This window comes from Giraffa tippelskirchi, chromosome 7 (genome assembly GCF_054371585.1).
Source record: "Giraffa tippelskirchi isolate mGirTip1 chromosome 7, T2T-mGirTip1v1.2.pri, whole genome shotgun sequence".
Taxonomy (NCBI): domain Eukaryota; kingdom Metazoa; phylum Chordata; class Mammalia; order Artiodactyla; family Giraffidae; genus Giraffa; species Giraffa tippelskirchi.
This window is the reverse complement of record NC_137281.1, coordinates 49,229,011-49,249,627: the sequence shown is the minus strand read 5'-3', so window position 1 is coordinate 49,249,627 and position 20,617 is coordinate 49,229,011. Positions and strand designations below refer to the sequence as shown.

Here is a 20,617-nt window from a genome sequence, read left to right as displayed (position 1 = left end):
GCCTTCATCCTCCCTGTGGGCTCGTCTTGGGGCAGGGACAGACTCTAGCACCCTCCAGCCTGGGGCTGCTGTGGGGCATCCACCGTAGCCTAGCAGGCTGTCCCTGGGCACCCAGAGCTCATACACACAGTTCCCAACATGTGTATATGCCATTTCTCACACACATACACACACAGCCTCAATGCGTGATCACACATGTATTCATATACATGCACACTCAGACACTCAGTCTGTCTCACACTCAAGCACACACTCAGTGCTCCCAGCACCCGCATGCACACACACACTCATACGCGGGCTCTCTCTCCCTCTCTCTCTCACACACACACACTCACACTCCTCCCCCAGGGCCAGCCTGGGTGACTGTGAGTTTCCTCAGAAGCTGCCCACAATTTACTATTCATACTTCCCTCTAATTGCCTCGTGGGTGTTTGTCTGCCTGGGGAAGCGAGCCAAGGCCAAGGGGGCTTTGAGCCTCAGGGTCTTGAAGGCCGGACTGGGATAAGAGGGATCTGCCATAAAGGAACCCCCAGGGCAGGAAATCCTCAGGTCAGGGATGGCAGGGCCCTTGGGAGGACCCCGCGTGCTCCTACCTGCAGAGCCTGGGGTCAGAGTGGACCACTTCTCTCTCAGCCACAGGATTGTGTCTTTGGCCCAGAGGCTGCTCGTCCTCCATTCCTGGCTGTCCCCTCTGGGGCTTGGCAGCTGCTCCCAGCCTTGGTTCAGATCCTGGTTGGTTTTTCCCTCAGAATCCAGGCAATGCCAACCACCCCTCCTGCCAAAACCGCTTCACAGCATGTCCCAGCCCAGAACTCACTCCATGCTGAGAAGCAGTCAGTGTCAGTTCCCTCCAGATGAGGACAGGCTCAAAGGAGGGAGGGTAGCCATGTGCCAGCCCAGGATACTGTTTTGGGGCCCCAGAGTACACCCCCTCCCTGGATGAATGGGGAACATGCCTCCTCACACCAGCTGAGCTGCCTCTGAGGACATGGTGGGGATTTCAGGGGGGCCTTCACCCTGCAAGGGCCGGGCTCAGCTTGTAGAACCTCTTTCTGGCCCCCAAACGGGGTGCCAGTTTCCCTCTCAGCCCCTGCTGCTTGCTTGCTGTGTGACCTCAGACCATTCTCTCAACCTCTCTGAACTTTCATTTCCATATCAACAGCATCACTAGTCCACAGCCTCATCGGCAAGGGCAGATCCCAGTTGTTGAGCACAGGGCCTACAGAGTTGGCACCAAACCAGCGGTCTCCAGTTATATCAGATGAAGAGCTTCTGTTTGTCTGTCCGCCTGTCCCCTGGTCTTGCTCTGGCTTCTCAGACAAGGCGGGGCCTGTGCAGGGGGCCGTTCAGCCCACAGAAAGGCCATGAGCTCTGGGCCAGGCAGGGGGGTGGAGGGTTCCACGTGCCGGGTGGCCTTCATCTCTGGGGACCTCAACGAGCTCTGGCTAAATTAGGCCCCGACCCTCCTGAGGGACAGCCATGGGTGGAGGTGTGGACTGACTTGAAGCTGGTTCCGCGGTAGAGGGCTTGGTGGGGGGCGGGTGCTGGAATAGGCCTGTCCAAGTCTCGTGGGCCTTTCCTGCACCCTACCTGGGGGCTCTTTAATGAGTGAAGGGGGGAGACCAGGGGAGGTGGGAGACCCACCTCTGGAGCAGGCCCACTCAGAGCCTCCGCTGAGCCAGGGGAGGGAGCTGGGCGCCCGGCCCCCAGCGCGCCCTCTTCTCTACAGGGCTCTGTCTCCCTGGCCCTGCCCTTGGCCCTGGGTGCTCTGCTAGCTGGGAGATGAGCCCGTTCTCGCCGAGGAGGCCCCCTGTCCCATGTGGGGCCCAGCCAGGTAGGGCCACCTCAGCAGGTGCCAGGGTGGGTGCCGGCTGGGAGCTGCTTGTCTGTGCCAAGGATTAGGGGCAGAGAAGGGCAGCCCCCACCGTCAGAGCCCACCCGCCAGATGCCTGGACAGACTTATAGCTGCGGAGTCAGGACTTGGGAGGGGATGCTCGCTTCCAGCCCCCACGGCACGGCAGGGCTGGGCCTCTTCTCGGGGTCTCTGGGGAGTGAGGTGGGAGGCACAACTGAGCTGAGCACCCGGCCTAGGTGGAACCCCGACAGCTGGGGAGGGGTGTCCGCAGCTCCCCCCGTCCACCCCCCACTCCAGGGTCGGGCTGGCCGCTGATGGATGGTAATGAGACCCAGGGAGTCTGATGAAGTTCATTTTTCACCTGCCCGTGTTTTCGCCTCCCTGCTCTCCCACGGCAGCCAGTAATCCATCCTGGAGCCCTTCAGAGGCCTCGGCAGTAATGGGGTCATAGATCACTCCCTCGCGGAGCTGGAGCCGGACAGGAGAGTGGAGCCATTAAGGATGACTACCGGTGACCCCAGGCCAGGCCGGCTCCAGCTCTGGCTCCATCAGCAGACGGGGCCCGTTGTGCCCTGAACGCAGCTGAGGGTGGGAGAGGGCGGAGCAGCGGCTCCAGGGTTGGTGTGTGCCCCCTGGGAGTGGGGAGCACCAGGGGAGGGCAGGTCTTCCCAACTGAAGGGGCAGACCCCCCAGGCCCCGAGGACACCCAGAAGGGGGTCACTTTGCAGGCCTGTCCAGGGCTCCCTGTGGCCGTGTGACAGCGGTCCCTTCGCTCAAGGCCTCTGGGACAGGTCTGGGTTGACAGGATGCCTGCGTGGAGACCACTCCCACCTCCTGCTCTGTTCAGACAGGGTGACTGCGGGTGGAACCCTCCACACGCCTCCTCGCTCTTGTTCAGTTGAGCAGTGTGGCCCGTGGAGACCAAGAACAGCAGCGGACGCCCTGGGCCGCCCTCCTGGGATGTTCCGTAGTGCACCAGGGAGGCAGAATGGCGGGACCGTGGTGAGTGGGCCCCAATGGTGAGACTCCGGCACACGTGAGCCAGACTCTCATCACACCAGGAGGGAAACTGAGGCACCAAGGCTTGGCAACCTCCAGGCCATCACGAGCAGGGTCCTTGCCTACCCCGCCCCCCTGAGCTCCAGACAGTTTGAGAGGGGGTGCTCTGAGCCCCTTGAGGACTGCAGGAGGCCTGCTGGGGCTGTCCCCGCTCCTGTCTGACAGCTGTGGTCTCTGGGGGCACCCTTTCCAGTCCTGGACTCGGCAGGTTCGACATGCAAGCTGCCCGGGCCTGCAGGGAAGAGGGTGTTGGCTCCCCTAGCACCCAAGAGCCCTGCCTCCAGGTCCCGCTGAGTCCCACCCCTGCAGGTTTAGAATCACCCCTTCCCAGCTCCTGGCCTCCTCCCCGCACCTAGCGTAGGTGAGCCCCATCACCGCCCCTGACTTCCTGCGGCCCCTTCTTTCCTGGTCCTGCAAGGGGGCCTTTGCCCTTGCTTCCCTCCTACCGCCCCCATCCCAAGTGTCCAGGCCCCACGCTCTGTGGGACTGGCTTCCCTTGCCCTTTGGGCATCTGGTTCAGTGTCACCTCCTCCAGGAGGCCCTTCTGGATCATCTGACCTGATCACCTTCCATGAGAATGTGGAACCCTTCATTCTCATATACCTTGATTGGCTTTCTTCCTCATCCTTGGCACTAATCACCGCAAATTGTCTTATTCATTGTTTTCCATGGTTTTTAATGTCTCCCTTGGCTATTGCGAGAGCTCGTGCATCTCTTTTGTTCCTTTGTGTGTCCCCAGAATGGGGGTAGAGTGCTTGGTGCATAGTAAGTGCTCAGCTAAAATAACTGGTTGCACAAATGCATGGATGGAAGGACAGATGGGTGGATGAATGGATAGAAGGAGGAAGGCAAGGAGGGTGTTCGGGTGGATGGATGGGCAGCAGGTGGGAGGAAGGAAAGAAGAGAGGAAGGCAGCCTTCTTTCCTTCCCCTGACCCAGGTCTGCCCATTGACGGGGGACAGCAGGGAGTGGCTGGTGGCTCTATTAGTGGCTCTGTTTTGGTGGCTGGGCTGTGACAAGGTGGGTGGGAAGATGGGTTAGAGGAAGCATCTCCAGGCAAGGTCACAGGTGTGTGATGGATTCTAAACGGTGCAGAAAGTCTCTCTGATGTCGGTCCTCTTGGGACCTAGGGGTTGGCCCTCTGATCAAGAAGGAGACCTTTGTCCTGAGGCCTCCCAGCCAGGTCTGAGCCCCCGCGCTGGGGACAGAGGAGCCCGCCTGGAGCTGTGCAACTGAGCAGAGCCTCTCTGAGAAGCAGCTGGTCTTGTCCGAGGGTGGGCGGTCGGGGCTGCACTGAATGGAGCAGGAAGACCCTGCATCAGATTTGCATGGCCGCTCAGACCTCCTTGAGGGGTGCTGTCTCTGCTCCCCTCCTGCACCACACCCACCCTTTGTCACTGTCCTGTGGGCCCTGAACCAGGGAGGGGGTGCCCTGCTCTCCTGGCTGAGCTTCCGGGGTCTTCCCTTCTGTGCACCTAAGAAGAATCCCGACAAAGCATGGAGCCCTTCCTGCTGAAGCCACTACTTGTGTGAGCCCCTGAGTTCTCGCCACCCCGTGAGGGAGGCGTGGCTGTGGCCCCCATCTCGAGAGGCACAAACTGAGTCCCAGGGCATGGCGTCACTCTCAAGCAGCCATGCGGTGGGTAGCCTCGAGCTTAGTGCTCTGTGTGGCCAGGGTACCGAGGCTCACAGAGACCCCACCCAGAGAGCCGGGCCCCTTGCCCGTTTTATCCGAGAGGCCGCGGGGGCAGGGCGGAGGCCCCGAGGAGGGACATAGAATAAAGCGCCAGCTGCACTTAGGATGAGCTCAGGTGCATCCTCAGATCAGGCTGGGGAGCCCCTGTTCTTGTGTGTCCCCGGGGTCCAGGACCACCACTGGAGCATAGTAGGTGCTCAGTAAATTCTTAGCACTTGTAGCTTTGTGAGGTCTCAGGTACAACCCTGCTGAGGCAGGAGGACGCACTCAAGTGACCGAGGGGAGGCGCCCAGCAGGACAGGTGGCTCTTTACAGCAACGTCAGGGTCAGATTCCCACCAAGCAGGGGGAACCTGGGGCCAGGTGGACAGGAGGGCCCAGGAGTCCCCTTTGAGCCCTAATTCCGAGAGTCCACTTTGTGTCCCACCGTATAACAGTATGATAGCTTAGGGTCAAGCTGTGGTCCTATAACTTGTTGGAAGACATTTCAGAACAGTAAAGGTGTCTGGCTTTATATCTGCTCATATTTCATCCTTGCTTTAGCCTCTCCCGCTTACTCGCCTTGGATTTACTGTGCGAATATTTTAAACGGGTTGAGATTTGATGCCCGCGTTCCTGGCTGTGCCTGTCCCCTCCCACCCACCCCAGGGCTGGGGTATGGCGGGGAGGGAGACCTGGCCCGGCTGAGCCCCCGCGCTGGCCTCCGCCTGCTGAAATATTTACCTGCCGGCTCCTCTGACAGCCGGAGCTGTCTCTGGAAGCAAAGGTGATTGGACGGCGGGTGTTATGACATTACACCCCATGTCTGCTCTCTCCAGTCGTGCGATGCCGGCAGAACGATAAGGCCTGGGCGGGGATTGATAGCCCAGCCCCACCACGGGTGCCCCTGGAGTTGACAGAACAAGGGCACCAGCCTCCCTGGCTCAGGCTGCATAAACGGTTTGATGCGGTCAGCCCTCCAGGCTCCCACGGCTGTCAGCCCAGCGCACTCCAGAAGGGGCTGGGACAGAGCAGACAAACCCGCCGCTGGCGCTGCCCGGGATTTAGTGGTTCTGGGCAGCGTGCTGAGCACCTTGGGTTTATGAATGTGCCGTGCACACATGGCCACCCGAGGAGACAGGCCGTTTCATCCCTTTTGTCAGTGGAAGAGACTGAGGCTCAGAGATAAAGCGACTTCTCACTGTATTCACGTCTCCGGGGCAGTCATCACAAAGGACCACAAACTGGGCAACTTAAAACAACAGAAACGTATCCTCCTGCAGTCCTGGAGGCCAGACGTCCAAGATGAAGGTGTAGGCAGGGCCGTGGTCCCCCGGGGCAGGTCCCTCCGAGTCTCTTCCAGCTTCCCGTGGCGCTCCGTGGCTCATGGCCGCATCACTTCTCTCCCTGTCTCTCCTTTCTCGTGGCTGTCTCCCCTGTCCATGTCCACGTGCTCCTCCTCACGTGAGGACACCAGGCACTAGATGAGGGCCCACACGAGGCTCATTTTAACTTGGTCACACCTGCAGAGACCCTCTTTCCATAAGGACTCACACTCATAGGCTCCAGGTGGACGTAACTTTGGGGGGACATGGTCACCCCAGTACTCTTGCCTGGGGTGCCCGTAGTGGGTGCTGCTGGGGCCTTGCCCACACCTCCCCCACCTGCCCTGGCGCTCCCTGGCAGAGACGGAGCCCCTGTGATGATTGAAAGTCTTAGCTGCCGCTCCAAGAAGGGGGATGACATCCCACCAAAAAAACAGAAGTGTCGCTGATAAAGCCCCCTCCTGTCCTTCCCAGGGACCCTTCTCTCCCAGAGTCCCCAGAGGCCCACTCAACGTGGTTCCCCACTTCCCAGTCTCTCCGCCCCCACTTCCCAAAGCCCCTCACAAATAAACCCTTGCCCGTGAATCAATCCTTGTCTCAGGCTCTGCTTTAGGGAACCCAAATGAAGACAATACAAATAGTTAAAATAACAGAACAGCCAACATGAGTATCGTTGACTCTGTCTGAGGTGGTTAACGCATCTAATGCCTACAGCAGGCCCGTGGGTAGGGCTACCAGATTCAGAAAGTAAAACAAAACAGGACACTGGGTTAAACTTCAACTTGAGACAAAGAATTACATTTTTGTATAAATATATCCCAGAGTCCCTTGGACTGCAAGGAGATCAAACCAGTCCATCCTAAAGGAAATCAGCCCTGAATATTGATTGGAAGGACTGATGCTGAAGCTGAAGCTCCAATACTTTGGAAGAGACCCTCATGCTGGGAAAGATTGAAGGCAGGAGAAGAGGACGACAGAGGATGAGATAGTTGGATGGCATCACTGACCTGACAGACATGAGTTTGAGCAAGCTCCGGAAGTTGGTGGTAGACAGGGAAGCCGGGCATTCTGCAGTCTATGGGGTTGCAAAGAGTTGGACACGACTGAGTGACTGAACTGACTGATCCCATGTCATGGATTTCCCAGGTGGCTCAGTGGTAAAGAATCCACCTGCTAATGCAGGAGAAGCGGGTTCGATCCCTGGGTCAGGAAGATCCCCTGGAAAAGGAAATGGCAACCCACTCCAGTATTCTGGCCTGGGAAATCCCATGGACAGAGGAGCCTGGTGGGCTACGAGGAATGGAAGGGATGCTAATGAGTATGGGGCCATGGCACCCATACCCACAAGATAGCAGCCGGCTCCAGCAAGCTGAGCTTTCTAGGAGTCCTGGTTCAGAACCAGGCCGTCCCTCAGTCTGGTGGCCCAGCCTGAGCCCAAGGGTTTGTGGTCAGCCCCTCACCCCCACCCCACCCTGCCAGCCCGGGCAGGTGGGCCTCATCACCGCCAGGGGGCAGCAGGGGCTTGGCCACCACTCCAGCCCTATAGTCCATACCCAGGTCCCCTGGGACAGAGCTGGGCTTGGGAAACTCCAGTCTTGGGGGGCGGTGGGTGCTGGTCTGCAGGCATCAGTGTAATGGGCCCCTCCCCCAGGACTCAGTCCCCTGACCCCTGATGCCTCTCCTTACCTACCCGAAGTGAAGGAATGAATGAGAGTCTATGTCAGAGGGACGGGCTGTTGCTGCTGGCTGCTGGCTGTGGGGTTGTGATTGTTGAGTGTGCTGTCAGGTGGTCCAGGAAGGTTCCCACCCTACCTGCTGCCCACAAACATCTGTGAGGGTGGAAGCTGGCGAAGGGGCAGTGGGAGAGGAGAGGAAAGAGGTCAAGGCCCGAGAAATTAAACGTTCATAAATGTAGGCCTGTGCTCACAAAGTAGGGCAGAGCCATTAGCACTCATTAAAATTTAATACCTGTCTGTGCTCCACGGCCCTGTTGGACACTGCTCTAATGATGGGTGGAGAAGGAGAATTCTCAGATAATCATGGAGGCTGGGGACTTGCTTTCCTCATGTTAACGTGGAGAGGACGGGCTGGCTTTGAGCTTCACTTTCAAGCCAGTGGTTCGGTGGGTCCCTGGGCGATTGAATCCCCTGCATCCGTTCTTATGTTGTGTCTGGTCTTGTCCTGGAAGGTCTCTGTGCCCCCTCCACTCTGCAGTTCACCCCAAGCTTCCAGGCCCTGCCAGGGGGAGCCAGGCATGGGCTTCCCCTCTGAAGGTCTCTGAGGGAGTTGGCATTAGCTCATTTGTCTTCCTTGGAAAGGAGTCCCCTCCTCCTTCCCCTAGACCATCTTTTCCTGCAGCAAAGTGAACCTTCCCTGTCCCATTTCCTGCTGCCTCCAGGAAGCATGTCTTCCCCGGCACCGTGAACACCCTCCATGCCAGCCCCAGCTCCCTGGGCACACAGTTTCCGGTCTCAGCGGGCCGAGTGCTCTAGAAACTCAACAAGGGGCCCGACTGGAAGCATCCCTGGAAGACTTCCTGGAGGAGATGGTGCTAAAATCCTGGGAGGACGTGTATGGGAATTAGACCAGTGGAAGGAAGCAGTTGGCCATTTTCAGTTGGGGAGTGTGAGCTTGTAGGAAGGGCGGGGGCTTGGGCACCTTGAAAAAGGGAGGCTGATGTCAGGCCCCAGCCAGGTGGGAGGTGAGCAGGAGGGAGGGTGTGGGGAAAAGTGGGGCAGGGCCCGCGAAGGGCAGGGCCCGTGCCAGGCGAAAAGTGTGGACCCTGCCCTGAACCCCTGGTCCAAGAAGGGAGTGGAACAGGCCCAGAAAAATCTAAAGCCTGCAGCAGCCAGGGCTTCAGGGCAGTGTGGACTGCAGAGTGTGTTACAGATGAAGGAAAGGAAGAAACTGAGATCATCGCGTCCCTACTGTGCACCAGGCTCTCCCCACATGAGAGGGGCAGCGTGAGTCTCCCATTTTACAGGCGCGCAAACCGAGGCAGCGCTGGGGCCCAGTCTGCCCAAGGGTGGAGCAGGAAGATGCAGAGGGGCATCTCGGAGCCTGCAGGTCTGGCCTGGCTGGACACGGGTTAGCACGTCCACCAGCCGGAGACACCTCCCAGGGGCCAGTGCCGAGCTCTTGTGGCTCCAGCTTTGGGCCGGGCACGCTGCCCAGCCCTCACCGCAGCAGCTCCCAGCATCCCTTCCCACCAGGGCTCCCAAGAAAACCCTTCACATGTTTTGACTCACCCTTAATAAATGCGCCTTCCATCTGTCACCTCCGCCCTCCCTGCCCACACTTTCCCGGGGCCTGCCCAGAGCAGCTCCTAAATCATCCAGCCTGCCTCCGCCCGGCCCCCCGCCGCCCTCCCCCCCGCGGCCTCAGCCCCTCGCCAGCCTGACTGCTAGCAGAGCGTGCCCAGAATAGATCAGGAGGGAGGGGAAAACCACAAATGTCCAGGCCCTGCAGAAGAGGTGCTTGGGGAGTCCTGCAGGACTCAGGGTCGCCCGAGACCAGACCCGGGATCCCCAGCCTGGGGCCTGGGGGGTGCTGGTGGGCTGTGCCCAGGCTTCTTTTTGTCCGCTGAGCTCCCCCAAGGGGCTCTGGGGTTTTCCTCCTTTTTTGCCCTGGCTTCCTTCCTCTAGAATGTTCCCTCGGGTGTCAGCAGGGCCATTGAACACATCCTCTCAGCCCAAGGCGGCCGCCCCCAGCCTCAGTCTGCCTCGCTCACTCAACAGCTCATGGTCCTCGTGGGAAAACCCACTCAGATCCCGCGGGAGGAATGTGGGGTGTGAACCTCCATCCCTCCTGTTCCCCAGCCACCCACAAGCGCCTGCAGGCCGGGGGTGGGGAAGTAGATAAGGGTGACAGAGTGCAGCTTCTTCTGGGCCAGCTCAGGCCCTGGGTTGTGGGGTGGGGAGGGGAGGGGAGGACTTGAGAGTGGGCGGCATATCTTGTCTCAAGAGACAGGAAATATCCGGCCACAGGCCCTAACGCAGACAGGTCCTGGCTTGAACTGCAGAACAGAGCCGGTTATCTGCCCCTGTGATGCAAAAGCTCCCCTCCGCCACCCAGCGCCCTCTCCCAGTTCCCCGTGGGAGGAGCCGCCACCCCGGGGCGCCTGGCAGAGCTGGCCACGGACTGCCAACGCCTTCCGACGCCAGGCCGCTGCCAGAGGCGGGCTGCCCACCACCTGGCGCCGGCGGAGGAAATCCGTTGGCTCAGGGCCCGGCGGGTCCCTCCTCTCCTCGACGTTGGGGGACGGGGGATCAGCTGTGCACCCTTCAGGGCGTCCAGGGGGTGTCCAAGTCCTCTCGAGGGCTGGGAATGAACATCCAGGGGCTGCCCGAGTGGACCGGGCCCCTCAGAGGTCACAGGCCTGGTGGGACTGGGACCCAGGGTACGTCAGAGGAGGTCACATCTGGAAGGCCTTAGTGCTGGGGGCGGCGGGGCTCTGCGAGCAGACCCTGCTTCCTGTCTATGTGGGAGACAGGCTGCCCTCTGCAGGGAGCCTGAGACTCCACGAGGCTTGGGGCCCTCGGACGAGGGAGACCCCGAAAGGGACAGAGTGGGGATGGGCAGGGAGCAGGAGAAGGGGCAAAGGGGGTGGCTCAATCCTGCTGGCGAGGCTGGGAGAGGGAGGGTGCGGGGGAGATATGGAGTGGACAGAAAAGGGGAGAAGCAGACACTGCCCCCCCACCCCGGCAACTCGTGGTCCCCCATGAAGTCCAGCAGGGAGGAAGGGAAGAGGTGAGGCTTGGTTTCCCCCTGCCTGGGTCTGGGGTCCAAATGCCTTTTCTCAGGCCGTTGGCAAAGGACAGGCTTTTCTGCTCTTTCAGGCTCAGAGAGGCAAAGTGCTGGACCCAGAGCCACACAGCAAAGCTCACTGGCCCTAGACACGTGGTCCTCTGCTCGCGCGCACGTGCACACACACACACACACTCTCTCTCTCTCTCTCTCTCTCCCCTGTGTCCACCCTCTGCTGTGAGCCCTGTGCTGCCCCCACCCCCCAGGCAGGTGCCTGGCACTGGGGTCCCCTTGCACTGTCCCAGCCTGGAGTGTGTGGTCTCCAATGACTGAGGCTTGGGAACAGGCTGGTTCTGGAGCCATCACGGCCAAATTCTCAAGCTTCCAAAGTCACCTTCCGGGCAGGAAGCCTGGGTTTCTGACTCAGCCCGGCCTCCCCAGAGCTCCAGGCAGCGCGGGTGGCCCCGCCTGCCGGCTGATCCGCCATCTGGCCGCCCAAGGACACCCGGCAGCCTCCACCTCGGTTCTCTTCACTGCTGCGTCTCTGGGACCTGCTGGCCTCGGGCTTCGGGCCTGAAATGATGTGGGAAGGGGGCGCCCTCCTGAGGTCTGATTTTAATTTGGGGATCTCTCCTGAGACCCTCCGCCGGCGGCTCTCAGAAGGAGGCGTGTGGCTTCCATGAGCAGAGGAGCCCCAGGAAGCTGGGGCCACCCCTTCTCATCACTGTTCCAAAACCCTGCAGCCCACGTTCCACCCTGCAGACCAGCTCATTCAGAATCTCAGGGTGGGAGGTCCAGGGGTCCGTGTGTTTTTCAGACTTCCGGTGACTCTGTGTGCCCCCAGGGGAGAAGGTCCTTGTAGAGGTACTTCGCTCTGCCTTCTGGAGTCTGTGGGGTTTAGACCCCGATAAGTGATGGTCTCACTCTCCACCTCAGTGTTCACATCTGCGAAGTGGGCCTGATGATAGTGCCAACTCCGTGGACAGGCTTGGGGATTGAACGACTTAATGCATGTGAAGAACTGGGGTGCCTGCTGGGAAAGCAGGGTGGGGTGTTAGGAATACCATTCTGTAACAGATGGAGGGACCCAGGCAGACCCGAGAGCTCGGTCCGTCCCTGGTCAGGAGGCGGGGGCTCTGAGGCGGCCAGCCTGCACCCCATCCCAGATGCATCGCTGTCTGTCTTCGGGGAAGTGGCTGTACCCCTTGCCGTGTCTGCAGCGTGGGGACCTGTCTGCCCCCTGTGGCCGTGGCAGGAATAGGGGTGACCTGTGTGACCGCTGCCAGGTCACCGGCACTAAACAAAATTCCAGATCTCAGGCAAATCGCTGTGCGACCTGGCGCCTCCGTGTCTCCAGCTGTGAAATGGCACCGTGGACTAGAAGTGAGGGGCCTGCAGTTCAGATGTCAGAGCTAATGGGGGAACCAAAGCTCACAGCTGGTGCCAGGTTCCTGAGCTGATGGACAGCGTCCCTTTCTGGCCATTTGGTACTGCTCAGGGAAACGTGTGTGCACATGTGGAGGTGTGTTTAGGTGTAAAGTGGAGGTAACAGCAGGACGGAGCTTTTTACTCGTGTGTGTTTGCTGAGCACCTGCCGTGTGCCGAGCCCCCAGGCACAGGGGCTACGGCTGTCAGCAGATAGCTGAGGCCACACCCCCATGGGTGCAGTTTCCAGGCTCAGCCCCCACCCCTACACCCACTCGCTGATGGCTACAGGTCATTTCCAGCCAGGGACAGACCCCCCACCCCACCCAGTCCCAGGGGCTCTGCCTGGACAGTGCAGCTGGACACCTGCCGAGTCACACCCTCCCTGTGGCCACTCTTAACACCTGCACCCTCACAGCCAAGCCAGCATCTTGAATAATTAATGCACATTCTTCAAAAGTCAAGAAAAAATACGAATTATCCACCAAAGCTTCAGCCAGCCCTCCCCACTCGGATGAGATTTTGAGATCATCAAAGATAAGGGAAAACAAGGTGTGTGTGGTTGTGTATCTTGTGTCTGTGTGGTTATATCTTTGTATGTGGTTGTGTTTGTGTGTGTGTTAGGTATATCTGCATGTGTCTGTGTGGTTGTCTGTCTTTCATCTGTGTGTGCATGATTGCATATATTTGTGTGTCTCTTTGTGTTCATGTGTTTGTGTGTCTTACTGTGTATGCACGTGTGTCTGAATTATATGTCTGGGTATGTCTGTATGTGTGTATTCCATGTGGTATGTGTATGTGATGTGTATGTGTCTGTACCTTTGCATTTTGTATGATTATGTATATGTCTGCGTGTGATTGTGGGTGCGTGTCTGTGTGTGTCTGGGAAGGGGGTGCGGCAGAGACCTGGCTCTGACCATGCAAATCTATGTTTGCATGAGTGGCTGAGCCTGAGGTTTGGTTTGAATATGCAGAGCACATGGGTGTGGACCCTTGACCCTGTACCCCGAGTGGCCCCAGAAATCCTGCCCGAAGATCAAGTCCAAACCCTGAAGGACTGAATGGAGGAAGTGGCACCCAGGATCCCAGCGTCAGCTCTGAGCAGCCCCCCTCCGGTGGCCCCCAGCAGGGGGTGCAGTCTTTGGGGGCCGGGGGACCCTGCCCAGGCAGGAGAGGGAGTGAGGCCGATGGCATGCATTATTCAGCGGCTCCTGATTTCACATTATTCTCCCTGATACTTTTACAACCTGTCAGTAAATAAAAAGATTCTACATTATTTATAGAAATGGAGCCGAATTGGCCATGAGGATTTAGGAGTGCTATTATTAGGGAGTCCTCGGGACCATTGGAACGAGGTGGGGCGGGTGGAGAGGCTGCTGCCCAGACCCCAGGGGGCGGGTTTGGTTGGTTGGCCCCCAGGGGGCCCGCGGCTGCCATTGTCATTGTTGGGGCGCCTCCGCAGAGTCATGCCAGGCGAGTGAGCTGGCCCAGGGGCAGGCGGCGCCTCCCCAGCTGGCCCAGGATCCCTGGGGGAGGCTGCGGCCAGCCCGGCCAGCTGTGCCCCCTCCAGGGCTGGCCTCACGCTGGGCAGCCGGCTGCAGCCACGAGGTGGTGGCAGGGGACCACCCAGGTTGGATGAGAGAAGGGGTGGCGTCGTGGGGACACCTGGAGGCTGGTGCTGAGTGAGAGACTGGGAGTGTGCAAGAGGCTCTCATTAGAGAGTGTTTATGGAGCACCTACTGTGTACGCAAGGGGCTGCGGAGTGTCGAGGCCTGGGTGTGCTTCCTGGGGATGTACAGCATTTAGCCTGATCTTTTGTCCTCAAACTGACAGGCTGTGAGTCCAGTCGGGTTGGGAAATGGCGCTGCAGATGGTTCAGGCCAACCGAGCATGCGTGGCCTGGTCTAATGCCCCACACTGTCCGGTCCCCTCGTGGACGCCACGTCCTGTCCTGCCCTGCCTGGGGCGCTTCCCCAGGGGCGTCCGTACCTCCTATTCTAGGCTTTAACCTTTAGCACATGTGTGGCGCTGCCTGGCGGCCGCCCTCCCAACAAAAACATAATTCTCAGCCTAGGTGCCACCAGCTCCCTACCAAGATACTTTAACTTTGCGCTCTTCACCTGGGTGGCAGTCTGCATGTAACTGAGCACATTCTGGTTACCGGATGACCATCCTTTAACTGAGCATTTCCAGGGACTCAAGGCATGCATCCGCATGCAGTCTCATCTGCATAGAACTCCCCTGGGGACAGCGGTGAGTGCCAACCACCAGGCCTCTCAAACTGGAGCCTGGGCACATTAAGAGCACCCACTGAGGGAACCACTTTCTCACAAGCTCCGCTGTCCCCAGATTTGAGGACTGTTGGCCCAGAGAGGGCAAGAATCCTGTGCCATTTGTCTGGAAGCCTAGCCTGCAGCACACAGTAAGTGCTGTGTGGTGTCTGGCATCAAGTGGGTTAAGAGTTGTCCGTCCTTAGGAACCTTGCTGCTGCAGAGGAGGCAGAATGAGCCAGCGGACCCTGAGCCTGGCACATGACCTATCCTCGGGGCCATGGCGTTCTCTGAACTGAAACCAGTGATGCCGGGGTGGGGGGCAGGCCAGGGGAACAGAGACTTGGATGGGATGGAGTCGATCAGAGGAGCTGGCCATGAAGGGGAGACTGGAGTGGACCTGTGAGGAGTGTAGCCTAGTTTAGGTGACAGAGAGCAACCTCGCAGCTGAGAATGACGGGCTGATAGGGCCCATCATGGTGTGATGGAGAGTCAGGGCCAGGCTGAGCTGCAAGAGCTGAGGTTGGAGGAAGGATCATGGGTGAGAAGCAGGGCTCTGCCAGCTCAGGTGAGCATGGGCTATGAAACCACAAGATAGTGCTTCCCAGAGGAGGTGCCCCAGGCATGTCTGGCTGGGTGTATCAGCTATCTCTGACTGTGTAACAAATTACCCCCCAAACTTGGCGGCTCCCAGCAGCATCTATTATCTCCCAGTGTTGGTGGTCAGGAATCTGGGTGCAGCCCAGCTGTATCTCCTGCTTCAGGGGCCCTCACAGGCTGTGATCCAGTGTCGACCAGGGCTGCCATCTCATCTGAGGGCTCACTGGGGAAGGACCCACTCACAGCCACTGGCAGGATTCAGGTCTTTGAGGACCATTGGACGAAGGGCCTCAGTCCCTGGATGGAGGTTGGCTGGATGCCTCCCTCAGTTCCTTGCCATATGGCCCTCTTCCACGTGGCTGCTCACAATGTGCTTTATCAAAGTGAGTAAAGCAAGAAGGCAAGAAAGTGCCAGGGAGGGAGGGAACCAGCATCTTTTAAACAGATCTCACGAGTGACATCCCCTGTCTTCTGCCGTATTCCGCTGGTTAGACAGTGGTGCTGGGCAGCACTCCTCTTACCCACCCCGCACAGTAGTGCATCCTGGAGTGGAGGTGGTGATCCCTCGGGGTCCCTCTGCCCTGAGTTAAGGGGCAGCCCGCAGGAAGGCGAGGTTGAATTTCATCTTGTAGTGGGACCGAGAAAGATGGAGCTGGCCTGACCCGCAGACCCTGGGTGCTGCGTCCTGACCCATACCTGGGTTTGTGCCCCCTGTGCCCCACCCCCAGGTGTGGAGGGGATGCCAGAACAGGAGCCTCCCACTCCCCACACACAGCTGGCTGCTGCTCTGGGACAGGACCACTGCTCACCAAAGCTTCAGGCATCCCCCACCCCACGCATACTGTTGTCTCATCAGACCTCATGTATAAGACACAAGTTGAAAGATGAAATGAGAGAATTCCCTGTGTGGTTAGGACTCCACACTTCCACTGCAGGGCGCACAGGTTGCATCCTTGGTCAGGGAAGTAAGATCCTACTAGCTGAGCAGCAGTGAGGTTAGAAAAAAAGAAAGACGGAATGATGAAGGGTTTAAAGGCAGCAACCAGAGAGCATTGAATTCCAAGCACTAGCTCTCTGGAACACGGGGCCTTCTATGAGTGCCCCAGCGCCACTGCAGCAAATGACCACAAACTGTGCAGTTAAAACAGGGCGTTTATTCTCCCGTCGTTGTCCTGAGGCCAGAAGTCCAGAATCGGTATCGTGGGCTGAAATCAAGGTGTGGGCAGTGCTGTGCCCCCTCTGGAGGCCTGAGGGGGATCTGTTCTGGTCTCTGCCAGCCTCTGAGGCAGCCGGCGTCCTTGGCTTGTGGCCACATCGTGCCCGTCTTGAGGGCCAGCCTCTCCACAGCGCACTCTGCTCCGTCTCCGCGTGGCCCTCCACTCTGTGGGTGGCAGAGCTCCGTCTGCCCCCTGCTTGGGAGAACGCCTGTGGTTGCACTCAGGGCCCACCTGGGTAACCCAGGCTCCCCCGCACTCAGAGCCTCACCCTCATCACACCAGCAGAGACGCCCCTTTCTGGTCTGCTCTGTGTGCATTATACGGTAACATGAGGGCAGGCGCATCTTTGGGGGCCAGCCCTGCCCCAGCCCCGTGCCACTCACCAGGCCACACACGCTCACGATGCCACCCTGCTGCTTGTTCACTGACAGCCCATAAAGCCGAGCCTTTGATCTACATGTACGATGTCAGATTCTGCTCGTGGAGGGCCTGGCTTCCGGAAGGTTCCATGCTGCCGCCAGGAACCCACAGGGAACACCACTCCAAGCCTCAGCTGTTCTGCTCGCCTCATGGCTGACCCATGGGGTCAGAGCACTTCTTCTCATTTCAAAGCCCGTGTGTTTCTAACGTGCCCTGCCAACCCAGCCTGACAGTTGGGGGCTGTCATACATCAGTGGGATCCATGGAGTCGCTGGGTCCCTGGTCCCCCGGGGGTTGCTGACCCGGGAGTGCACAGCCAGGCCTGGGGACCTGCATCGTGACAGACACCACAGGGACGCTGCACCACCCAGATAGGAGCCCCTGTTTTCTGAGCCCCCTAAAGGTGAAGCTGAAGCAGAGAGACAGGCTGCCTCCTGTGTCCCCAAAGAGAACACGTTGTTGGTGGCAGCTGGGGTGTGGGAATCAAGGCACCCATGGAGGGCTGGGGAAGCGGGGTGGTGAGTCCCCAGGAGAAAGGCCGGGGTGCCCCGAGACGTTGCTGAGGACGCAAGGATTGATGCCACCTCTTCCCCAGCTATTGTTCCCAAGGACGGAGGCCTTCATCCCCGTTGCGTTGAGAGCACCATCTTCAATCATTAGCATCAGGGACACCAGGGTGGTGTGGTCCACCTCAGGTCCCAGGGGTCTGCAAACTTCCCGAGCCCATGTCAATCCAATCATTTTTAGCCCACGTTTCTCAGAACATGTATACTCATGTGTTAATACATGCACCACTGTCCTAGCGGGCTGTGTACCTTACAAATTTTTGATTCCAGAATCGCAATTCCAAAAGGACTCAGAGAACCCTAGGAGTTACTTGCAGAGCTGCATGGAGGTTGCAGGCATTTGCATCTCCCTGGCGGGCCCTCACATTCGAGACCACTGTGGTATGGAGGAGGGGATCAGTTAGACGCAGGGCATTTATGGGACTCACGTAGTTGTCCTATGAGTGTCCTATGCCTCCCTTCCACATGCCAAGAAGCATTTCAGGAACTGTGTCACTTGCCGATGAGTGGTACAGGCGCGCGTTTCTCAAACTTCTGTGTGTCTGCAGCTCACGGGATGAATTTTCCATTTTACCTCGTGAGCCAGGCCCCACGTGCACATGCACGCCCTCGAAACACTGTTTGGGCGACTCTGGTGTTCCCTGTCCCATTTAGTGCCACAGAAGAAAGATTCTCATCCCTTCCATAGAATGTGTTCACGACTCCTTCTTGAGTCTCAGCTCACAGTCTGAACAAGAAAGGTGTGAGTCGGTGCCACGGAGCTTTCAAGAAGGAAATAGATGGTCATAGATTAGAGACAGAGACGATGTTAGCAGGGGTGGATTTTATACTTGGGGATCCTGACTTCTCAGCTGGTGGTCTTCCTGTGTCCTCTCCATGTCCTCACAGGACCTGGAACATACAAAGTGCTGAGTGCAGTATTAACGACAGATGGATAGATGGATGGATGGCTACATAATGAACCCCTCATGAGACTAGCAGGCTCCAGGTGCCAGAGGTGTCCTGATGCTACAAACCCACATCCTAGAGCTGAAGAGCCTGTAACCCAGGGCAGGAAGTGACTGGGTCCCTTCCCACCCTCAGCCCCCTCTCAGGCAGACAGCCACCTCCCCGCCAGCCACGTCCCCAGCAGACCCGTCTACCACAGCTGGCCTCTGTTGACCCCTGTGAGTGGGATCTGCTGATTGAAAGAAGGTTCATTCCCTTTGCGGTTGACAAGCCCGCAGAAGAGCCTGGGAGGGTGGGGGGGGGCAAGGCCCCCGCCAGCCTCCAGAACTTAACGGCTTGTCCCCCTGTCCTGAAGGTGGTTGCTGCCAGCCCGGCACTGACAGTTTTATTGGCAGGCAGGCCTGCTAGAAGGATTGTAGGCTATTTACAGTGTTGAGGCCATGGCTTTGCACGGGGACAGTTAACATAAATTCACATGATGGATCCGTTATCACTTCATTGAACTTCTGGCGGACCCATCGAAGGCCGAGCGATAACACACTGTTTCCCGGGTTTGCACAGCCCTGGGATACATTAAATACACTTTATTTATGGCTCACCATCGCGGCACTGTGGGCAGGAGAATGCAGCTTTTGCAACTATCGTCTAATTTTATGATGAGCATTAAAGCCGGGCCTATAATTTGCACCTTTTTATTCATTAGACAGTGGTGCAGCCATAAGTCAAAAAGGCCCAGGGATTTAGATGCCGATCCAGAAGATAAACTATTGACAAGCCAGATGTATTTTTACATTAGAGCGCCTTTACAATAGTTTATGTTGAGAGTGGAATATAAATTGCGTTATTAAATATGAACCGCTCTTGGAACCAGTGCTCACCAGCGAGAGGAGTTGGTGGGGGGCGATGCTCCGAGCCCGGAGCTGGGAGGGGCCACCTAATTTCTCAAGGTTGAATGTGTGATTCCGCTCTGTTCGGAGCCCCAAGTGGGAGCAAGTGGTGTGATGGGGTGTGGGCAGCGGGCTCAGTCGGATCCGCCTCTGAGCAGGGTGAGGTCCGGGGGTACCCGTACAGTCCAGGTTCCCCCAGGAAAGAGGGCTCAGTCAGCTGCCTGGCCAGGCACACCCACTCACTCTCTGGCGGGGGTGGTGCGGGGGGTCCCAGGGGACAGTGGTGATGGAGGGTCCTTGGCCGACCTGCAGGACACCCAGCAAACCCTTGCTGGACATTTTTCCACCGCCATGCAGAGTTTGGCAGGAATTTCAGGCCTGGTACATGGACTCCTCCTAGGTCGTCACGAATTTCCCGGTCTCACATTGACGTGGAGGCCCACGAACCCGTCTGCTGCCCAGGGCTCCTCAGCATTGCCACCACTGACGTTCAGGGCTGGCCCATCCTCTGTGGTGGGGCCATCCTGAGCACAGTAGGACCTTGAACCACATTTCTGAGCTGTGACCCAAGAGCTCCCCTCAGCACCTGCTCCCCTAGGCGTGACAACCCCAAACATCTCCAGGCCTCGCCAGCCGTTCCCCAGTGGTGAAACGGCCCCTGGTGGAAGCTGTCAGGCGCCCCACATCAGGAGCCCTGAGGTCATGCTCCAGCTCAGCCGCTGGCCACCCTGGTGGTTTATTTTGACTTTCCTGGCCTTCATGTTCTCACCAGCGGGAGGATGGATCAGAACGCTGGATTTCTGACTTGCTCTCCTTACCCTCCTATGTGGTTCTAGAAGGGCGGGGACAGGTGTGTGTGGACAGCTGCAGGCATCCCCCGTTGCTGCTGGTTTGTCATGTCTCTGCATTGGGGTCTGCAGCCCTCTGCCTCCACCAGACACCCTCAGCGGCCCCGGCCGCTCCAGCTGTCCTACAGTCAGCGCACTCCTTGGACAGAAGGCTGGATCTCGAGTCCACTGGGAAGGGACGAGTCTCCGGGTCCCAGATGTTTGTCGGCGTCCAGCACGGCTGGACCACGGTTCTCTGACTCCAGCAGCATCAGCACCCCTGGAGGGCGTGTAACATCTGAGATGCTGGGCTGTCTCAGCACTTCTGACTCAGTGAGGCTGGGTGGGGCCAAGACTCTGCATTTCCAGCAAGTTCCCTGGTGACCTTGATGCTGCAGGTCTGGGGCCGCAGACAGAACCACTGGGCTCGAGAAAGGCAGGGAAGCGTGTGGGGGTTACTCTGGGGCTGCTGGGAAGCAGTTTTGGTGCAGAGTCACAGAGATGGAGCTAAAAGGCTGATGGCTACAGGACCTGGGGCCCCAGGGCCAGCCCGGGGCACCCTTGACCACCGGCTCCCTCAGAGGCGATGATCCAGGTCCCGGCTGCCTTTCCCAGCACACTGCTCATCTCCACTCTCAGTCTTTGGACACGATGGACTGCCCATCTCCCTCCTGGCTGCCCATCCAAATCAGCACTTAGCACAAACCCCACTTCCTCCAGGAAGCCCTCTCTTGATTGCTCCAGCTTCCCAGCACAGAGAAGCCACTGCTGTCTGTGGGATGTGGTGACAAGCACTGT

General features: G+C 58.5%; 1 protein-coding gene and 1 long non-coding RNA gene across 3 annotated transcripts in view; one reads left to right on the top strand and one right to left on the bottom strand.

Annotated features, from left to right (window-relative positions):
- The window catches only part of GSE1 (Gse1 coiled-coil protein), a 395,186-nt gene that overhangs the window by 163,456 nt on the left and 211,113 nt on the right, over positions 1–20,617 (top strand). The window lies entirely within an intron of this gene.
- Positions 5,775–9,217, bottom strand: LOC145514242 (uncharacterized). Its single transcript, XR_014059956.1, has 5 exons — positions 9,162–9,217; positions 7,882–8,148; positions 7,604–7,757; positions 6,921–7,131; positions 5,775–6,068 (listed from the first exon to the last, which is right to left on the bottom strand). It is a non-coding gene; the product is annotated as an uncharacterized LOC145514242 (long non-coding RNA).